At 41.0% G+C, this 20768-nt stretch overlaps 1 long non-coding RNA gene across 1 annotated transcript; it reads right to left on the reverse strand.

Moving 5' to 3' along the window:
* Positions 1-14994: 14994 nt before the first annotated feature.
* LOC113131010 (uncharacterized) lies at positions 14995-18363 on the reverse strand. The gene is made up of 3 exons (XR_003295750.1): positions 18103-18363; positions 17777-17997; positions 14995-16237 (listed from the first exon to the last, which is right to left on the reverse strand). It is a non-coding gene; the product is annotated as an uncharacterized LOC113131010 (long non-coding RNA).
* Between the last annotated feature and the right edge of the window lie 2405 nt (positions 18364-20768).

Here is a 20768-nt window from a genome sequence, read left to right on the forward strand (position 1 = left end):
TTATTATTGTTTAGGCAGCATTTTGGGAAAATAACGGAGTATGTGGTGCGTTCACTGTCTGCTACGACACATACATGAATGACGGTGGAGAAAATAAAACAACTTTCTCAGTCATCGGTGGAGAAGGTAGTGGGTACAGTTAGCCGGCAGTGGTATTTTTACGGCGTGATATGAGCAGGGAGGTTATAGTGGGCTATGGTTTCCCCCCAGCTCTCTGTATCTGCAGGAATGTGACAGGGAGACAGGTGGGCAGAAAGACAGGCTGAATGCTTCCAGAGCCACGTTGTCCTCCAATTCCAACTCTTGCAGGGGTATTTCACCATCCGTCCGTCTTTTCCATCTCCTCCCACCTGCTCCTCCTACTACTACTATGACAACTACAAGCACCAACTATCAAACTGTCATCTTATCCACATGGTTTTCAAGCAAAACACCAGGCTTGTCTGCTGCACGCTGTGCTTACACTTTAAACAGGTCTATTTACTCCCAAGTAGGATTGCTACTGTGCATGTACTATTTTGTGAAATAATATGTTTATGCCATAACTACACTATGGTTTACATTGACTGCTCACTTTTCAAAAAGTGTTGCTAATGATTTTGCTGCAGGGCCTTTCTGCAGTTTTGCACATCAATAAAATAAAAATAAAGTTCATATTAGAACAAAACAAAATAGATGAAACGCAGAAAAAAAAGTGATCTGGCTTCGCAAAGGGATGGATGGACCCCACACAGCACCAATCAGATTCCGCAGCCCTCCCCAACTCCTCCTCTTTCTCCGCCCCATGTTGCTCCTCACGTGCACAGCACGTTACACAATGGACACGGATTTTGCCGGTGTAGTTCCCCTGATTCTCAGCCAAACCTTGGTCCTAACCCCGATCGGTCTTCTTAATGCGCAAGTGAGGGGGGGCTGCGATAAATGTAATCTGTACAACAGGGACAGACTATTGGAGTGAGGGACTTTGACAAAAGACCCTCACATTCATTTATATCCGGCTCTTTAAATGCACAAACGCCCTATTCATGACATTTCAGCTGGTATTCAACAGAAAAATGAATATAGGAACATTCACATATGTTATCTATTCCTATATCTATTATCAATACTAATCACCTATGGTAAAAACAGTAAGATTTGTAGCAAGTCTGGTCTATGCATTGAAGCAGTTCACACTATGTGCCTTTTTTTTTTTTTTTGCCTACCTGCACTTTTAGAAATAATTATGCACAGTTGGCAGCCTGACACATGGAAACTATTTTGCTGAATGTAGGTAAATGTAGATGGGGGTGGTATGCAGAATAAGCCTACAAATGAACTGAAGTGAAGAACAAAAAATTTGCAGGTCCAGTTATGTTTGAAGGGCGGAGGTTCTCTGGCAGATCATGGCAGACCTAGGACATTATGTAATAGCAGCAGTGGGTATACACACACACACACACACACACACAAAATAGGTAACTGTGTGAAGCCAATAATTGAGTTAATGTGCCACCTACAGGCCAACTGACACACTGACTTGCTGGCCTCTTTTCAGCTGGGAATACTAAACCTGGACTGGCTGAGTGAGTCACTGGTTTAATTTTTAACTAACTGGTTAATTCTGGGATTTCTGAATTGTTACACATAAATACTATCCCAAACACATCTGTATTAGTTTAACAGTTACGCTCACAGTGCAGTCTACAGTGAAGTCTGCTGAATGACAACATTTGTTTTAGCTGCAAGTCAAAATGCTCATAGCTCAATAAGTAGGTCCTAATTTTATGGGTTAACATGATTGGGTCCTACAAGTTGGGCCTTTTTGGTTTATTAGCAAACCCTCCAGCATGTTATGAGTTTAACTGTGAAGAAAATCCTCCATCTTCTACACTTATTGTGTCTTATCCTGAACAGTCTACTGGGCTTTCATTATTTAAACTCAGGCAGCAGGGAAACATACTGTATATAGGAATAACGTAACTGGTATAGACATTTTATGCTTCTCTTCATTACGGTCAAAGGGGAAACATCAGTAAACAGTCATCTACATTTTACACACTTACAGGGAATAAAATCACAAGATTTAACTGCTGGTTGTTTTTAATGAGGCCCACCTGGACTCTGTGCAAAGGCAATGCACAAAATGAACAGCAACACAAAATGGTTAAACATGACTGCATGTGACATTAGTCACAGTAATAGTTATTCATAGTTGTGTAATATCCTCTGCCATTCTTTAATAGTTTCTTTTACATAATCCAGGTAAGATCAGAGAGTGGACATAAGGAATTCAGGGATGCACAAAATGAGAGTTTTCTTCATTTTTCTTGACTGTGTAGGTTTTCCTAATTCAAAATCCCACTGGGTCAAATACCTGAGGTCAAGGTTAATTAAACATTTGCTGTGCAACCCTGCAGGAAATCTGAATGGTGTGCATCACTATGGTTCACTCAGCTGCTCTCTGCACTGAGAAATGCCTTTGCTTTGAAAAATGTTGCATTTCTACTTTTGAGATGAAACACTGAGAGAGCTCAGTAACCTCCAGACTCCTGCCTGTTTTTCCGGTTTAAATGTCGACTGAAATAAGTCATTGCTCTGTTAACATTTTAACTGACTCACTGGTTGTCTGACTAATTGATAAATTGCTCATTCACTGACTACCTGACTGATTCACTAACTTGTTAAAATGCTTGTGAAGTGACTGGATGACTGGTTTCAATTAACATGACAGTATAAACCAGCGAGCTACTCAACCATTGGCTGATTAAATGATTAATTGCTTGACAGAGTAAATAACTGCTGGTGATATTTTAGTTTTCATATAAAAAGCATCTCTTGCACTGTGGTTCTCTGGGATGATTTGACATTCATTCATCAGTCGAAAAAACAAACTGCTTGTTTAAAATAATAAATATTCACTAACACTGAAAACCTTCCTGTTCCAGATGCTGCACATATGATAAGTTATGACCAGTCATTCCTGCCATTTAACCACATCTTCCCATGATCATCTGCAGTAGGGACACAACATCTGGTGGCGTGCTGGAGTCTGCGCTTCAAATCTCCAGATCACAAGTGGGATCATTTTAAACTGCAGGTCAAAGTATTTTTAAAAATGATTTCCTGAAGGATCTGGTGTTTATCAGTTTGTTTACGTGTTTTATTACTGTTAGATGCATTTTACTATTTTGTTTATTTCCAAGGCTATGACTTGTAACACTAAGGTGAAGGCAATAAATAAAATGCTATAAATTGTTATGTGTGCTATACCTATGTGTGATGTGAAGAATAAATAAAAACCTGTCCAGGGTGGACCCCTGCCTTTCACCCAAAGAGAGCTGGGATAGGCTCCAGCAGATCCCTGGGACCCTGGTTAGGACTAAGGGGGTATAGATGATGGATGGATGGATGGAATAAATAAGAAGAAACTCAGGCTTAGATCAGGTAGAGGTATATTAGTATTATTAGTACAGAAGTTTAATTTTTAAGATGAATATTTAATGATGTGATTGATGTTGCAGGATGAGGTGCTTAGAGACAAAAATGTGAACTCTGTTGACTGATATAATGCAGCATATGATGATAATCAGTGGCATCCGGTTCGATGGATTTAAATGGTAAAACTGCTGACGATGAGGTAAAAAGTTTATTAAGTGACTGACTGACCGACAAACCGACTGACTCGGATGACTGACTCAGTGAACTCCACGGCAAATGAAAGTTAATAGGACACACACAAAGTCAAAGCCCCAGGGGTAAGAGGCAACCGGGGAATTGGATTACCGCTGTGTGTGTGTGTGTGTGTGTGTGTGTGCCTACTGCTGTGATCTCATCCTTATTAGGACTCTTCAACCTACAGTATGTCTCTGTGCAGACAGACAGGCTGCTGCTGCCTGTCTGTCTGCCTGCTTTAATTAGACAGCAGCAGCTACTGAATAGTCCCTTACCACACACACACACACACACACACACACACGCAAACTCTGGTCTGAGGTCTGGTCGTGTTTCACCAGGTGTTGATTGATACACTCTGGGTAGATTTACTTGTTAAAATACCTTTTAAACAAATGATTTTGATTGTGGCTTCTCTTTGTTAACCTCAAGGATTTAATTTGTAAGGTCTCTCTTCAAACATGGACATGAACAGAGTCTGTGTGAAACCCAGATTTTTGCTAAACATGCAAAAAGTATTTATTGTAAGTAACTTGGTACCTTTAATAATAAACATCTGTATTCAACACTGCACCTCAAAGACTCCTATCCCTTTCTTATTGCAAAAGCATATTAGGATTTTAAAAAGTCATAGTCTGCAAATGCACAAATCCCTTTTTTAGTAGTGGAAGTAAAATTGTCACTAATAAAAATAAGGGACGTTGATATTGTAGAATCAGTCTTGACCATGTCAATGCTTTCTAATGTCTTTTATGACAATTAGAAAAGCAAAAGCAGCAGTGGCCAGTTACATCATTTGTGTGCAGATTCCTTGTCAGATATTTTAGCCAAATAAAAAATCACAGAATGCAAAATCCACAGTAATCCTCCAGCGCTAACTTAGGGACTTGACAGATACAGATACAGAACGTTTAGTGCAACAGTACTATAGTCTATGTATTTCACATAACGAATTCAAATATAATCAAGAACATAATTGGTATACACCTTTATCTACATTTGGGTTATTTAATCACATGGTTGCTTGAACAGTTTCCTCTTGCGGGTTATTTACAGTCTGAACTTGCTTCTTGACTAATTTGCCTCACAAACCACATACTAGAGCTGAAAATGAAATTCAGGCTGGTCCACAGCAGGACGTTATTCCCACTGTGGAAACATCCATGTGCACGGCAGAGGGCCAATGAAAACGTCTGAGGAGTAACATGCTGTGTCATTTATTAATATCATCCACCTCTTGACTAATGATGCTGTCAGACTCACCACAGTGCTGACTGCTCTTTCATTCCTCTAATGCTAGTGGTCTGTTCAGGGTTTAACTACATTATGAGAAATGTTGTCCTACCAGCAGAAGCTTGACGTAACTGCTGACCTTGGAGATGGAGCACATGGGAGGTGTTCATGACTCCACCTGCCCCTGACCTGTTTCTGTTTGGCTTCTTGTGGAGTAAAGCTCACCCTGCTGACTTCCACTGATGTGCTTTTGGACTTGTGTGCTTTCTACAATACAAGCAGGAACTCTACCATGGAAGAATTTTAGATAACCATCCCTCACATCTTTGCAAATGTATTTCACAGAGTTCATCTTCCATTTATAATCTCAGATCCCATGTGTCTGCTGTCTGTCCTCAACGTATGGATGGAGATGGGAAGGGAAGCTTTCAGGTTTTCAGCTCCAGCCAATAGTCTTGCAGAGCATCATGAAATGAACAAACCTAACATCACTGTTTGAATTTAAGACCATAGTAAATTGTATTGTGAATGGTTCTTTTTTATTTGTCTCTGCTTTTAGTGCATTTTATCACATTGTCTTTGTAAATTGATCCATTCTTGGCCTCATGCATAGTTTTCATGTTAGACTGTCCTGTCTGCAATAGTGATTCAACCAGGTCTCCCATGGAAGAGGGCTGTTAACGTCAGTGGGAAGCTGGTTAGCTGATTAAATAAAGGTAAAGAGTTTACTGGTCTGGTATCCCCTGGGACTGTCCAAACACAACATGATGACACTAAGCAGATCAGCATGCTGAAGGCCACTTCAGTGGTAGAAATAAGTGAGCAGCTGATCACTGGCCCATCTCATGACACCCACTTGCTTTCCTTACTTGTGGAAATGCACAGATGTTACACACCAAACTCTGTGTGCAGCACTTAGATCACTACTGCACATGTCAAAAAGTTGTAAAAAGCTTTTTGTGGTCCAGAGGGAGCTGCGTGAAATGTGTTAAAGTGATTAGGAGACAACACTTGGTTCAGGCCGAAGACTAAAAGGTTCAAAATGAAATTAATTTGGGGGTATGATGGGAGCTTTAGACCTCTGTAGACCACCCCTGAGCTTTGTTTGAGCCTCTGTTAGTAACTAGTAAGAGAACACAATGGAATCTCCAACTTAACTCTAGTGTAAGCTGGCAGATTTTAACAAGAAGGGGGAAGAATAAATGATGCATCTGTCCACTGTGAGGCCAGAAATCTGTGACTGTGTGAACAGAAGTAACTAAACAAGGATAATATGTCATCATGGGCTATTTAGCGTAGATTGATGGACAAAATGTCACTTTAATGTACAACACAAATGAGCAAAAAGTGAAATCGAAATACTTCCTGAGGCTTCTCTTTATATACTAACGTGATTAAAGCAAGTATAAAATATGTCTAGGTGGAATCATATAATTATGCACGATTATAAATACATTTTCAGGTTTTATTGCTGCAGTGTCTCATCAGCTTGTTACTGTTTTTGCTTGTTATTTTAAAGCTTTAGCGACTGGTAGACATGATCTGCCGATCTCTGATCAACAGTAGGCCAATATATCAATCACCGCCACGGTCATCAATGACCACTACCATCAATGCTTCCTCAAGATGCTACAATGACAACATTCACACCTTCTTTACCACAACGAAGGGAGAGGAACTGGATGGAAATTAGGCACTAATGAGCTTTTTATTGCAGGTTACTGAGGTTACAGAGCCTGGTCCTTGTCTTCATTTCATTCCTCTGAGATTACAGCTTTCATAGTATGACCACAGAGTTTGACCAAACTGTTCAGTGAGACACACACACACAGTCCTCTCCAAATGTTAATCTTGTAGAGCTATATATAAATTGAAACTGTGCACATACGCAGTGATGCATTTATGTTTCTAGGCTGCGTCAAATAAACAGAAGGAGACATTGGCTGTTACCATTAAAAATAAGGAAAAACAAGGAAGAGAGTGCCGCTCAAAACTGGAGTGTTGTCTATATCCTCAGCAAGTGTCACGGCCCAGCTCCACAGAGGACGAAGAGGGAAGACCACACACACTTTGAGCAGAAAGGTAAGACAGACAAGAAACTACAATCTAAAGGCAGTGATGGTTTTCTGCATCATCAGCTGTGCCTGTGAGTGGAGAAAATGCTGTGTGGATGTTTGGTGGTGAAATGAAAACAAACAGAACCAAACAAAAGCCCAAGGAACACACAAGCTTAGATGAAACTGCAATTGGATGAGATGGGACCATCCTCCCTGGTGACCTGCCTGCTCATGTTGTCTTATCAGGCGATCAGTCTGAGCTGATAACTGCAGAGAAACCTATCTATCCATGCAGATACTTTTGGTTTGAAGAATTCTTTGGAAGAATTGGACTCCCCCTGAATGCTTTATGTTTCAGGTAAATGCTGTGAAATGGAGGCTGTACTAATTAATTAAATCCAAGATTCACTGATTTATTCCACTGGGCCTGTGAAAGGTTAATGGATGTGTTAAATATTTAAAAAGAAGCAAAGATTTTCGGGGAGGAGAAACAAATTTCAAAATAACAAACAACTAGACCTTGTGTCTTCTGGGTGATAGTCCAATAAAGGCAAGTTGCCAAAAGGTTCCTGGAAAAGTGTGAGCATGGAAAAGTGACTAAAACTGGGCAAAAGTTTCTAGTTGGATGTGATTGCACTTCTGAATATGTTTAGAGGCATTTTCTGGGTTTTCTGTAGCTCAGCACCATGCATGAACATGAACTAACAATAAAAAGCTAATAAATTCCACGGGCTGTGTGGGTCTTAAAAACACACCAGTTTTCATTAGAACTTGTGGATGTGGACTCTACAAAAACCTACACCAAGTCGACGTTACAATTACTGACAATTACTATTGTTTCTAACCAGGAAAATATTTATTTGCCAACATACTGGAAATGTCTGAACGTAACAGCCAAGGAAAAGAACAATACAACAAAAACACTAAACAGAGCCAAGAATCCTAGGCAGACCACCAGCAACTGGTTTTACAGGGCTTGGGTTCGGGTGGAGTTTTTCCTTCAAGGACTTTAACTAAGAGGGAGCATCCGTCTGACCTCAGTCAGCTGCTGGAAGAAGAATGATGAGTAGGAGGAGGAGGAAGAGAGGCAGGCAGCCATGGAGCATTTATTCTGGGAAAAGCCTTCATGTGGTGTGCGAGTGTGTTTGTGTGTGTGGTTCAGCATGTTTGGTGGTAGTCATCAAAAGGAGCAACCACAGCTTTGCCAGGAACTTGTAAAAGTGCATCCTGCTGTACTTTCTCCAGCACAGTGTGTGTGAGTGTGAGTGTGTGTGTGTGTGTGTGTGTGTGTGTGTGTTATTCTCACATGAACTAAAGGAGCTCTGGTCTTAGAAAACTAGCTCCCAGACACGTTTATGGTCTCCCCCCACACACAGACGCACAGGTGTCTTCAGTTACTCTGTCTGGTTGGTGCTGTGTTCAGGTTGAAGCTGGTTTGCTGCTGAGTCTTTATTCTACACGGCATCACAAACATCAATTCACTGTGTATATAATTGGTTATGTTGTGACTGAAATGGGGGCATCTAAACTTGCATTTTCGGAGAATATTTTTTCTGACTTATTAAGGACCTAGAGAGATGAATCACTTCAGAAGAACAACAGCTGAATCAATAATGAATAAATGTTAGTTGGTGCCTAAATATTATAATAATATCTACAGCCACATAGCTTTTTTTTACTATTTTGATGCTGATATGTATGTTCTGTTGTAAAAGTTTGTAACAAGGTATTTCTACACTGTGGTGTTATAAGAATATTCCCACCACTTCCTCTGCTCATTAGACAAACTCACTCTGCATCTTTAGGTTTTCGCTCTACATCATGCTATTTTTTATTTCATTCATTTGTATGGACCGATTGTAAAATGCCCAGTGTTACTGTAATAATTACATCATCAGATATTGGTAGATTTTCAACGTCCTGCATCAGGAAATGGTTTAATATTTCGATGTGTGCGACCACTGTATTTCAACAGAGAGGAAATCAGTTGCCTGTGCATGTACAGTGTGTGTGTGTGTGTGTGTGTGTGTGTGTGTGTAATCAGTTGCCTGCTGTGTCAGGACAGATAAGTGAATCCCGACTGAATCAGTGGAAAACAGAAACACACTGTTTATCCCAACAGTAGTATCAGCATCAACATACCTGTCCAAACACACACACACACACACACAGATAAAAAAGCTTCAGAGCATCAGATCAGACACAAGCACAAATTATCACACTTCCTTCTGCTGGTGCCCCTCACACACTCGCCTGCTATCACAGTTACTGGAAGTCCTGACTTCTCCTAAAGTGAAGAAACGTTAGAGAGAGTGTTTTTCTCAGAACACACTCCCCACTATGAAAGGACAAACGTTTTTCTACAGCTCTCGTTGGAGGACACTTCGCTCACCATCACAACTGAACTCAAACCTGATTTTAACCTTAAGGCTCAAAGTCTTCGAGGATGCCGCCAGTTATTTTCCATAAATCACATTTAGAGACTAAAGCCAACAATGAATCCTAAACCTGGTTTAGCTTATTGGTCTGTTCTGCACTGAAAAATATGAGGCCCTTCTTCTTTTAAAAAAAAAAAAAACTGGCCTGAGAAGGGCTGTCACTTTTTATACTCTGAAGAAAGAAAGTGTCTGCTAACTTCTCATGTTGTTATTCCTTCCTTAGTTCAGAGAAAAGCCTTTTTTAGCCTTTTGGTCCTCTTTTGTAAAAACAAAAGAAACATGCAGCCCAGTGCAGAAGTCTGGATAACGGATGGGGTTTAGGCAACAAAGGAGGTCTACAGCACAGACAAATAAACTGAACACAGACACTACAAGGAATATACAATTCATTGTTGGGTTTAGTCTCTACATGGGATTTGGGGAAAATAAAAAACAACAACGTCACCAACTATAAGGAAAATGAATGAACCTATGAGCCTGGACTGACAATGTGTAATATTATTCCCTCATGTATTGATGAGAATCAACAGCAGTTTATCTGAAACTTCTCTGCCAGTTAGAATAAATAGGAACACTGACCTCTATCTATTCCTCCACATTGACCTTACAGCTGAGGGGCCCAAATCAAACTTTTTAAGCCTGATGTTTTCACAGTATAAACAAACCAAACCAGATGTTTTCAGATAACATCTCGACCAATTTGCATTTGTAGTTCTAGATCTGATTCATATCTGTGACTGTGCGAGTGCTGTTAGAAGGGCCAGATCACAGTGGGGCTTTTATTAATGTCTCACTCCTCTGCACTTACGTATCTGTACCTCACTTATCTCACTCATCGCTTCAACTGTGACACTTTGAGTGGTGCATTTACTGACAATGGACAAAAGTGAAATAAGTCATCAAAAGGTCTTAGAGAGTCCAGATAAAGACAAACTGTTGGAGCACCAACAAAAGCTACTGATAATCAGAGACAGCAGACATGATGCCAGTGTGGTGAGCTTTCTGCTGTTGAAACTGACAAAGATATGGCAGCACTGAAAATTAGATAATAATGTAACTGAACCAAGAGGACTTTGCATTTGTCCCACAGATATTACAATTACTACTGGTGTGGAGCTGCAACAGTGATATTCATTACTGTTCTGCTCCAAGTACTGAGCTTTTCTTTGCTTTTAGTCCTTTTACACCTTGACTTGCTAATCAGCAGAACAAGCCACCTTGAACTGTAAAAGAACACACTTATGCAGCATATGCACACACACACACACACACACACACACACACACACACACACTCATGTACGTACAAACTTTCTTGCATATACAAGAAAGTTTCCAAGAAAGCAAGTCATTGAAGTCACAGCTAAAAGAGGAAGTCTAGATCACACCTCGGCCTGTGTAAGGTCAAGCGGCAGAAAGGACCGTTCACTTCTTAACCTTAAATAATCTTGTTTTTACCAGAGAATCTGTCACCAATTACTGGATATTAAAATACAGCACTGCAGATCATTAATTGCATGATTAAATAAAAGGTGAAGGTATCTAAAGTGGACTGGTTTGAAGATGAAGTCCTAGGGGACGCGAAGCTCAAACCCAGGTAATCCAGGGGAACCTGAATGACAGTATGACTGAGGAGTATCCAGGAGCAAAGCAGGAAGCAGGAAGGGTGGTGTAGGTCAAAGGTGACAAACAGAGTTAACATGCTGGAAAGTCACAGATGCAAGCCAAGTGAATAATCTGGTGATGCAGACCAAAGATCACAGAGAAAGAGCTGGAACACGTGACTAATATGACAGACGGTAACCTTGCATAGCAAGGAAAGAAGAAAAAAGAAAAAAGCCTAGTCATGTTTTTGTCTTTGTGCATAAAGTGAATTTTAGTCATGGACCTTACTTATCTTCCACCGGAGCTCTGTGCCATATACACACTAACCAGAGACAGGTCATCAGCAGCGAAAACCTTTCTGTACTTTAGTCAGTTAAGATAACATTTCCTCAGAGTTTAGTCAGGCTGTGAAATTTAGATCCTCAGCCTGATACTTTCAGGTCAATTTTTTCAGGCAGTTTCAGGTCTTGTGCAAGTTTTCAGATCTCTGCACTGGTTCATTGTGTTTAAATTGAAAGCAAACTGCACTTTGACATTCACTTGTTGAATGAATGAGAAGCTCTACACACACATATACCACTTCTCCATTCAGTCTGCCAGGAAGCCACTCATTCATGACTCTGCAACAGGATGAACGGGAGAAAGAGGAAGAGGCCTCTATCACCCACTCTCTCTTCCTCTTTTTTTTTAATACTAAAAAGTATAGAACATTCTGAACTATATAAGGTGCAAGTCCTGAGAACTTGTTGCATGCAGACCACACATGATTCATCTTTGAACACAGCATGCAAAATAAAACAAAAAACAATTGATATCAGCAGAGAGGTATGAAGAGTAGTTTGTATGAGCAAAGAGCAGCCTTCTCCCATAATATCCTCCAACCTTCTCCCTCCTATTCGACTGCTGTAGCTCAGCTCTGGTCTACAATACACTGTATATAACTTCACTTTTCTCATATCACAAAATCTGAATCAAGTGAAGTGACTTTACAGCTACAGGGATGGTGTGAGCAGGGATGTACGTTAAAGTTCAATTCTGACCTTTAAATATGTACGTGCAGCTAATGGAAATAACACTGTGTTGACACAATCTTGTGCTGCCAGTAGCTCTTTGCCCATTCGACTGCCCATTCAGGGCTGGAGCTTTGCACCTGCTTCCCTCCTGTGTAAATGAAACAACACAGAACGGGTGTTTGGGGACAGATGGAAAAGGACAAAGTTACTGGTATGTATCTTTTCGGTGCATGTGTCATGTTGGATGGCACATTAAGCATTTACACCGCTGTGTAAAATCAGGCCTCAGTTTGCTGCCACTTTTAAGTGTAGTGTAAATCAAAAAGCCACCTTGCGCTACATAGTGTGTTTTTGGATGATTGTGCTGTGGCAAAGTTGCCAGGTTTGTCCCACTGACATGAACGAGGACAGCTGGGTTCTGTCTTTGCATCTTCTCTGCACGTATCTCTAAAACAGATGATGTACACTGATACAACTTATCGGTGTAAGGCTCATTCAATGAAAACACCCAACACAATACACATGTTCATTAATAAAATGAGGATATGCATAAAGATCCAAAGTGTTTTGCTCATCAGCTCATTACGCCTTAGCCCCAATGCGCTAAAAAGGGATCTATGTGCACGTACGATTACTAATCAGATCCTTGTTTTTGTTTGCAGTGTTATGGTCTGTGGCATGAACTGTCACAGATGAACACGCAAAGAAAAGGGCACTACCCTATCATGTTTAACAGCACAGCGTAGAAACACCACAGGAGTCAGCACCAAAAAGGAAGTTAGACTCTTCCCTGAAAAATTAGTCTGACATTTAAGAAATTAGCTCCTGATACAACTTTATAATGTTACTGATATAATGAAAGCTTTTCTCTATTGAAGATTAGTTTGGTGACATTTCACGCTCATTTTTGAGGCAGCTGTCACGGGACGGAAGCCAACAGCGAGGCTCAAACCGCCACAGGCTCCAAGAGTCATCCCTGCCTACTGAGCCACCGGCCTGCCCCACTTATCAGTTACTCATTCGCTTACACTGATTCTATTGTCACTCAGCCAATATTGTACACAGACCTAAATAAAACACACTGTTCCTTTGAGCTGAAGTCAGGCCCCTGCAGGTCTTTGAGCACACAGTCACAGATGCTCCTTTGTGTGACTGAACACCCATCCAGCCCCTTGGGGACACTTTTTCTGGGTCCTTGAGGCTCTCGTCACATGTCTGTTTTTACGGTTGGTTGTTAGATTATTTGGGGCACAAGCTCCTGGAGGTTTTACTGTCACAACTCTTGCTTCATCTCAGTTTGGGAACATTTTGTCTCAGCGTCCATTTATTCTAAAGGTTGCCACTGTTGCCACATTTACACTTCTCATTTCAAGCATCTCTTGACATGAGATGAGATTTATTCACCTTCTTTCACAGTGGCTTCAGAAGTACTGAGACCCCTTCACCATTAGCACACTATGTTGGTGTAGATTTAATTATAAATGGACAACTCTCCAATTAATTTACCCAAATAACTCGTGATGACAAAGTAACAAGATGTTTTAGATATTTTTACAAACTCAAAACAGGAACCTCTCATTTACAAAATGGTTAGGATGCTTTGGTGTGACTCTTCACACTGTGGCCTGGTTCATCCACTTTGGTTAGGAAAAAAAAAGTCTCTGCTCTGATGAGACAAAAGATGAACTTTGGGCAGAAAATAACCAGATTAGATAAAACTGGAATTTTACTTAAAGCCTCAATAAGGATCTTGGCTATTTCAGCCCGTGCATGTTTTACATACACACACACAAGCTCTTTGGTATCTCTTATCCTCCTACACTGTAAAAAATATAAAACAAGTAATTCCAATTTTTATGACACAGTCAAACCACAACACGTTCAGCTACACATGAGCTAAAATCCTGCTGTCACACAAACAGCAAACAAAACAGCAAAAAACTCAACTTTCAGGAATGAGGAGACGCATGTGTCTCCTGAGTGACACGCACCAGTTCAGCTAAGAACACAGTGGGGGTTTTCAGAGGCTCTCCAGCACCCGCAGTATGTCTATGTGAGTATATCCTACATGGAAAATTAATACTGTAGGTAATCGGCTTGCAGGAAAATGTGCAACACAGCAGTTCACCGAAACCTACAACAGAAACTGTACAGCATGAACACAAACGTTAAGACTAAAACTCTACTAGCAGCCTCAAGATGTTGTAATATTGATTACAAGGTATTAAACACACACACTTTCTGATAATCCAGGTATTCTTACAGCCTAGAGCCTTCTCTTAGTAAAGCTTGTCTTGGGGGAAGGGTTAGAGGAAAGGTCATGGGGTTATTGGGAGCACAAACAGTGACATGTTAGCAAACAGGCAGGTATTTACACATCCCCAGTAGGTTGTGTACAATACTGCCTCTGTTTAGCTCTGCTTTGGTCTCCACCCGCTCCCAAGACAAACATGTGGCTGTACATCTGCTAAATGTTCCACTGTCTTCAGCAGCGAGTCTCTCGGCTTGTCTGTGTGTTGTGTTTTATGCTGAGTAGGTAGTGTACAGGATTCTTCACAGCTTAGCAGAGCTTTGCTGAAAACCCAAAAGCGAATGAGCTAAAAGATCCAAAGACACTCAGTGAAGCTGTGGGGAATCAGTCTGAATGTTTGCTGGTAGGAGTCAACATTTTACATTACACATATTCATTTGATCTATTGCTTACTGTAATTTTCTACAAATTTATACCATCAAAATAAATGGAACTGAAAAACATCTAAGCGGGTTTAGTTTTCAACTACTGATTAATGAAGATCACTTGATTATCTGTTTCATTTAATATAAACCTTGATGCTACTGAGACCACGTTCTCCAGACATAGACACAGGTTGATTGCTGGACTGATGTGCACTGAACCACTCAGACTGGCAGATAAACGTACAGCAGAGAGTTCAGCTGCAGACAATCTCACATGTGAACTACATGTGGAGAGACGGACAGAAAGGACATGGCAGCGTCCCAACGTTCCCTGAAGCTGTGGTGGATTCTAGGAACTCCAGGAACGAACCAGTAGGAGGAGGAGTGGAAACAGGGAGGGAGATTGGGGTTAGTGTGGTGGCAAGGACTTTATTTTTAGGACTACAAGAAAGATAGAAAGAAAAAGATGGTGAGAAATGAAAAGACAAATTGTTCTATCACGATCCGAACACCCAATATGTATATTCCTCTGTGGGTTTCAGCGGATTGTTCTATACATAATGATAAAAAAGGGGGAGAGTGTCCTGAATGTGCCCTGCTGTAGCTTCATACATCCTGCATCACTACTGCATTTAGTAGACCAGTCCGTCCAAAACATTACAGATCCAACTTCTCTTTTACACTTTTTCGAAGGAAAACTACAAGTGAGACAAAGAGTGTGAGAGAGAGGACAGATCTGTCTGTTGGCTGGAGGTTGTTGAACATTGTGACATAACCACTTAGGATATTGTATTTCTAAACTATAAATGATACTGGTGGCAGGAATCAGAAAGACTCCAATGGAAAAGTCTTTCTTCACAGTCTCATAGGGTTTAATAGCAGTGAAGTCATAGAGGCCTCTCCAAAACATTAACAGTATATGCATCCAGTTTTTTTTAAATGAGCTTGATGGAAAATTGCAGTGAATGATAAATCAGACAAGAATTCATCCAGTTTTACCATTTTTTCCAGAAGATTTGAGGAAGCACCTCTAGACTAGACTGAGTCAAGACACTGAAGCTCAGCTGCTCCTGTTGTCTAAATGGGGGGGGGGGGGGGGAAGTAAGTCACTTTGTGCAAATGTCTGTTGTTTAGTTGTGTGTCAGGCTGCCCTTTATTTGTCAAGGACTTATGCATCATCGCTGCCTGAGTGGCCTTTTGATTAGCCTGAGTGCATGAGCCTGATTAAATAAATGTGATTTGAATGCAAGTCTGTTTTTCTTAGTTTGTCTTAGGATAAAAACATGAAACATGTCCAACATCATTAAAGAACAAGAGCAGCTTTTTCCAGCAGACACTCGCACACACACTCACTCATCACCAGCAGTTTGAAAGGGAACATACTGCAGTCGTCAGACATGTTTGGATGCTCGACTCCCCTCACCATATTTGGCAGCACCTCACTGCCACACACTCACACACATTCCCCTGCTGTTCCCGCTCTCCATGACCCGGACTGAACCCAAGAACATGACAGCCTCCCTCCTCCTCCTGCTCCTCCTGCAGGTTCACTGGGTGATCTTCTGAGAATAAAAAGCAGCAGAACTTTTTTGAGACAGCTGGTTGGCAACGTGACAAAATGTTCACAGGGTCAGACTGAGCCTGAGCTGGGTTTGCCTGCATACTTAAACTATATTTGTCAGCTTTAAATTCAATATGCTGTACGATATACACTCTAGGAAGAATGCTGCGTTTTGTGAGAAATACTTGAAGAAACATGAAATGAAACTAATGAACAAACATCTTCAGATGTGATATTTTTAGACAGGCGATTTGTCATTTTGGAATTTGTCAGTCCTCACAAAGCCAAAGCGTTGCATTCCTCTTAAATGTGGAGCATTTACATTTAACGACATCATAAAACACGTTGTCCCAGTGGTCCCCGCTGCACTCCTCCTCAGCTGACAATCGCTGCCTTTACACAGGCCCTAATATTCCACTAACAATAAGAATAACAGCTCACTCAGAATAAAACTGCCCCGACCAGAAGGAAATTTTAATCAGAATGAGATGGTTGGTGTAACCCTGCGACATGTAATAGATCTGATTCATTGATCATCTGACTTGTTGGAATAAACATTCTGAGACGGCTCCACCTGGGGAACGCAGGGTGACATGGCAAGTTTCTAGGAGGGAAAGAAACAAATCCTGGTCTGTGGCTGAGACAACGTTTTTGGTGGAGTCTTTAAAAGACTTCAGGATTGTGACTTCGGGATTGTGACACAAAGGAGCATCTGTGACTTTAGGACTTTCATGATTGAACCGCACATCTTATCTATGTGAACAGTTTTGCTGTATTCTCTAATCAGATTCATTTCAATAGGACTAAAGAAATATTGCCCATGTAACCGCAGCAAATGTGTTTCAGCTGACATGGCGCCAACAGCAGTGGTTAGCTGGCCTTCCTGCAGCAGCTGGCCCTGCACACGTGCACGCTGCAGTGACGTGCCCTGTTCTGAGCGCGAAGTCCTCTCTGAGAATAAATGTGCTACTATTATCACGGAGGATATGATCTGTGCTACTCAGCTGAGCCGGTCAGCTCGGTGTAAAGCTACACTCACTCTATTTCAGGCAGGAATGTGTTGGCCACAGCTCACTGCACTCTGGAGGCCAAAATGAAAAACAGATTTGTCAGGCTTCGTCACAGGGTCTACTCCTGACTCTGCTGTCTAGAGAGCCTAACAGATATCCCCCTCCACTGATGCTCATCACTCTTTTGTAGTTTACACAAAGAAAACAAAACAAAACATCTGTTTACTAATAACTCAAATTTAGAATATTACAGCTGGGAGTTTGTCCAGTTCCAGATTCATACAACTGCACTTCACTGGTCAGGTCATATAATATTTGCATATATTTAAAACATGAAGAACCAAAAGAAATCCTGCCTATCTCTGACTAATTCAAGTTAAATCAACTTTTAATAGTCCTAAGTTAACTATCAGTAACCACAACTATGCAAAATTGAAAACATTGAATAAAATATAAAAAATAATAATAAAAAAAGTTACCAACAAAAAATACATTAAAACAAAAAAATGAAAATGGATACAGTTCTACACCTTCCCATCCCAACGAAGATCATCCTGGGTGAGTCGCCAGAAAAAAGGTTCCATCATCCAGCTGTGGTCTTCTGTCCACCAGTGTCTGTCTCCTTTATCCAAATTGATTGACTGAATTTTCTTTTTCATCTGTCTCAGTTTTTTATACTGACATCCAGGATTTTCACAGAGGAAACTGGTTAGCAGAGGTGCTACACTCTTGCATCCTTTGTGTTGTTTTCCTGTTAACATAATGAGGAAACGTTTCCCCAAAGCTGCAAAAATATTGATACTGAATCTATCAGGAAACAACCAAAATCACAGCTACCAGATCTTGCTTCTATTACCTGATACTAATCCAGGACTCTGGAGTCTCGGCTCGCTTTCCTCACTATAGATATACATATTTGATTCCATAGTATTTACTGCAGAAAACCACAACTACCAGCTACTGTAAAGGCAAACGTTTGAGTGGGCCGTGGCTGAAGTGACTTTGAGCCTGTGAGGAGTAACAGCCCAGCTCTGCATAAATATCAAACCTGCCTCAGCAGCCAAAAGCAGGGCCTGGTGATAAAATATGGACTTTGCCTGCTCCCTGCTGCCTGAGACGGCCTTATACAGAGCTCTGCGTGCACACTGTGCAGAGTCAGGCTGACACAGCTGACGTGGCATCCACACAGCACGTGGAATAATGTGTGTGTAGTATGTGGAGAGGAAAAGACAAATGCTGTGAGTGTTTCAGCTGGAAGAATTTAAAGGGGAGGTCCGCCTTTAGAGGTTCTCTCTTAAACTCACACCAGGTTCACAGGAAAGCAATACATGCCTGTGAACACACACACATTCACATGCTGTTCTTCACACACATAGATGCATCTAAAACACACACACTGATGAACACACACATACCTTTTATAACAGACCACAACAGCCCAGAGCCCAGAAACTTTTGTTTTTACAATTAGTTTTTCTTTACAGATTAAACTAATTAGTGAGCTAAGATAAGATATGTAAAGCTGCTGGTTGTACAGTAGCTTCATATTTTGTGCAGAGTGACATCAACCTACTTATCAAACATCTGGCAATAATCACCATAAATAAAGTTTTTAAACGACACTGTTACTGTTTCCTTATAATCAAACCAGGTGATGTTTACTGACTCTGCACATTTTATTTATGGATCAAGTGCATTAATTTTCAGTCTAGAGCTGCGGAATAATCCAGCAGCGATAAATAGATGTGCACATCTTAAAACATGCTCATTGTTTTCTGAATCTTTAATTATCCAGGGAGATAAATCAAACCCACCTTCTTTAGCTCTATAAATTCATTTCTGAATAGTTGCTGGTGAGGTTCATATTAATTCATGCATTATAAAAGCTTCTGCAAGAAACAAGCTACTGCTAATAAGCAGGTTAAAGGTCAAAGAATGAAAGACTATTAAACCACCTCCCTGTTGAAGATGATCGACACATCTACACCGTTTTGGTTTATCTACACATTAATGCATTGTACTTGGACATTTATTGGATATTACATGTTCATATTGATGTGACCAGGCTGTCAAGAGTCTAGTGTTAGTGTCCTGCAGACAGAGCACGATGAGGTAAAAGAGGGAAGTAGAAGGTTCATCAGATGCAAAGAAAAGTTGTGGGAGGTTGCCCATCCAGTCTGCATGAGTTTTTGGACATGGTGAAAGCTCATGGCTGTGTCCTTCAGTGTCTTGTGGCGTTTGCTGTGGCAGTGCAGGGTGCCAGGGCCTTTTATATGAGTCATGTGGTCTTTGTTTAACTCAAGTGTGTCAGGACTGTCAGCAGGAAATCAAACACAGTCTCAGTGGGTGTTTGGGTCTGCCAGTGTTGAGCCTTGTCAATGGTTCTGTGGCACTGTCCCGTATGGTGGTCTTTGCTTTTGGCAGATGATGTAGTTCTGCTGGCTTCCTTAGGTCTCCAGCTGGGAGGGTTTGCAGCTGAGTTGAGTTTTAGAACCTCCAGGTTTAGGTCCAAATTAAGTTGGCTAAATTGACTGACTCCAGGACTCCAGTTGGCTAAATTGCAAATGCATTTTCTCTCTCCTGTTCAGCCATGTATTAAGACTAAAAGGCGTTTTTCTTGGCCCAGAAATATGCTTTTCCAAAAGGCCTCCCAGAATGAGTAAATTCTAAAAGGTCTGTGGATGTTTCAGCGCATACAGGAAACAGCTTTCCCAAAATGGCAATGTAAGTCGGACCAGTGAGGGTCATGGGGCTCTAGCTTTTACTGTGAGTGTCATAAATGAGGTGAAACAGGCTGTCACTCAGCAAAGTAACTGGCCGTGTCTGCCTGCCCACCCAGCCACAGGTGGAGGCTGTTTAACTGTGAAGTTAAGATAATTTTCTGTCTGGCGTTTTAAAAATGGACCGATCCAATCATACGGCACAGGTTTTGGAAAACTGGCAGGAACAATACAACAGTTTATTCAAGAAACAAGAACAAATTAAGCTTGTCAGGGACTGAGGCTGACAAACCAGGCAGGGAGAAACCATGAGACCAAACCAGAGTCCAAAAAGGGGCTGAAAACACACAGGTAACAGAAATAACAGATCCAGAGGAACAGGCAGCAACCACAGATTACTCAGATCCAAACAGATTACTCAGGAAAACAGGAACTAACAGGGACTAACAGGGACTAACAGGTTCTGAGGACGCTGAAGCTGAGAAGCACAACAATCAGACAATCTGAAAAACAAAGGAACCAAACCAGTAAATATAACAAGGGAGCTAATCAGGTAGGTGGAGACAGGTGTGGCAAATAGCTAATAGGAGGCAGGTGGGCAGGGCAGAGCTGAAAGAAAAATGCAGACATCTGGAGACTTGACCAAGTCCATAAAAAAGTCTACAAGGTAAGGCCAGGAAAACATGGAGCAGACCTGAACTGAGTTATGTATAAAATATTATTAACAGAGTAGATTGGAAGGATGTCGTTAAACAAAACACCTGAAAGACTTTAATGTTTGCTTACATTTTTCTCATGAAGA

The sequence above is a fragment of the Mastacembelus armatus genome, chromosome 5, assembly GCF_900324485.2.
Source record: "Mastacembelus armatus chromosome 5, fMasArm1.2, whole genome shotgun sequence".
Taxonomy (NCBI): domain Eukaryota; kingdom Metazoa; phylum Chordata; class Actinopteri; order Synbranchiformes; family Mastacembelidae; genus Mastacembelus; species Mastacembelus armatus.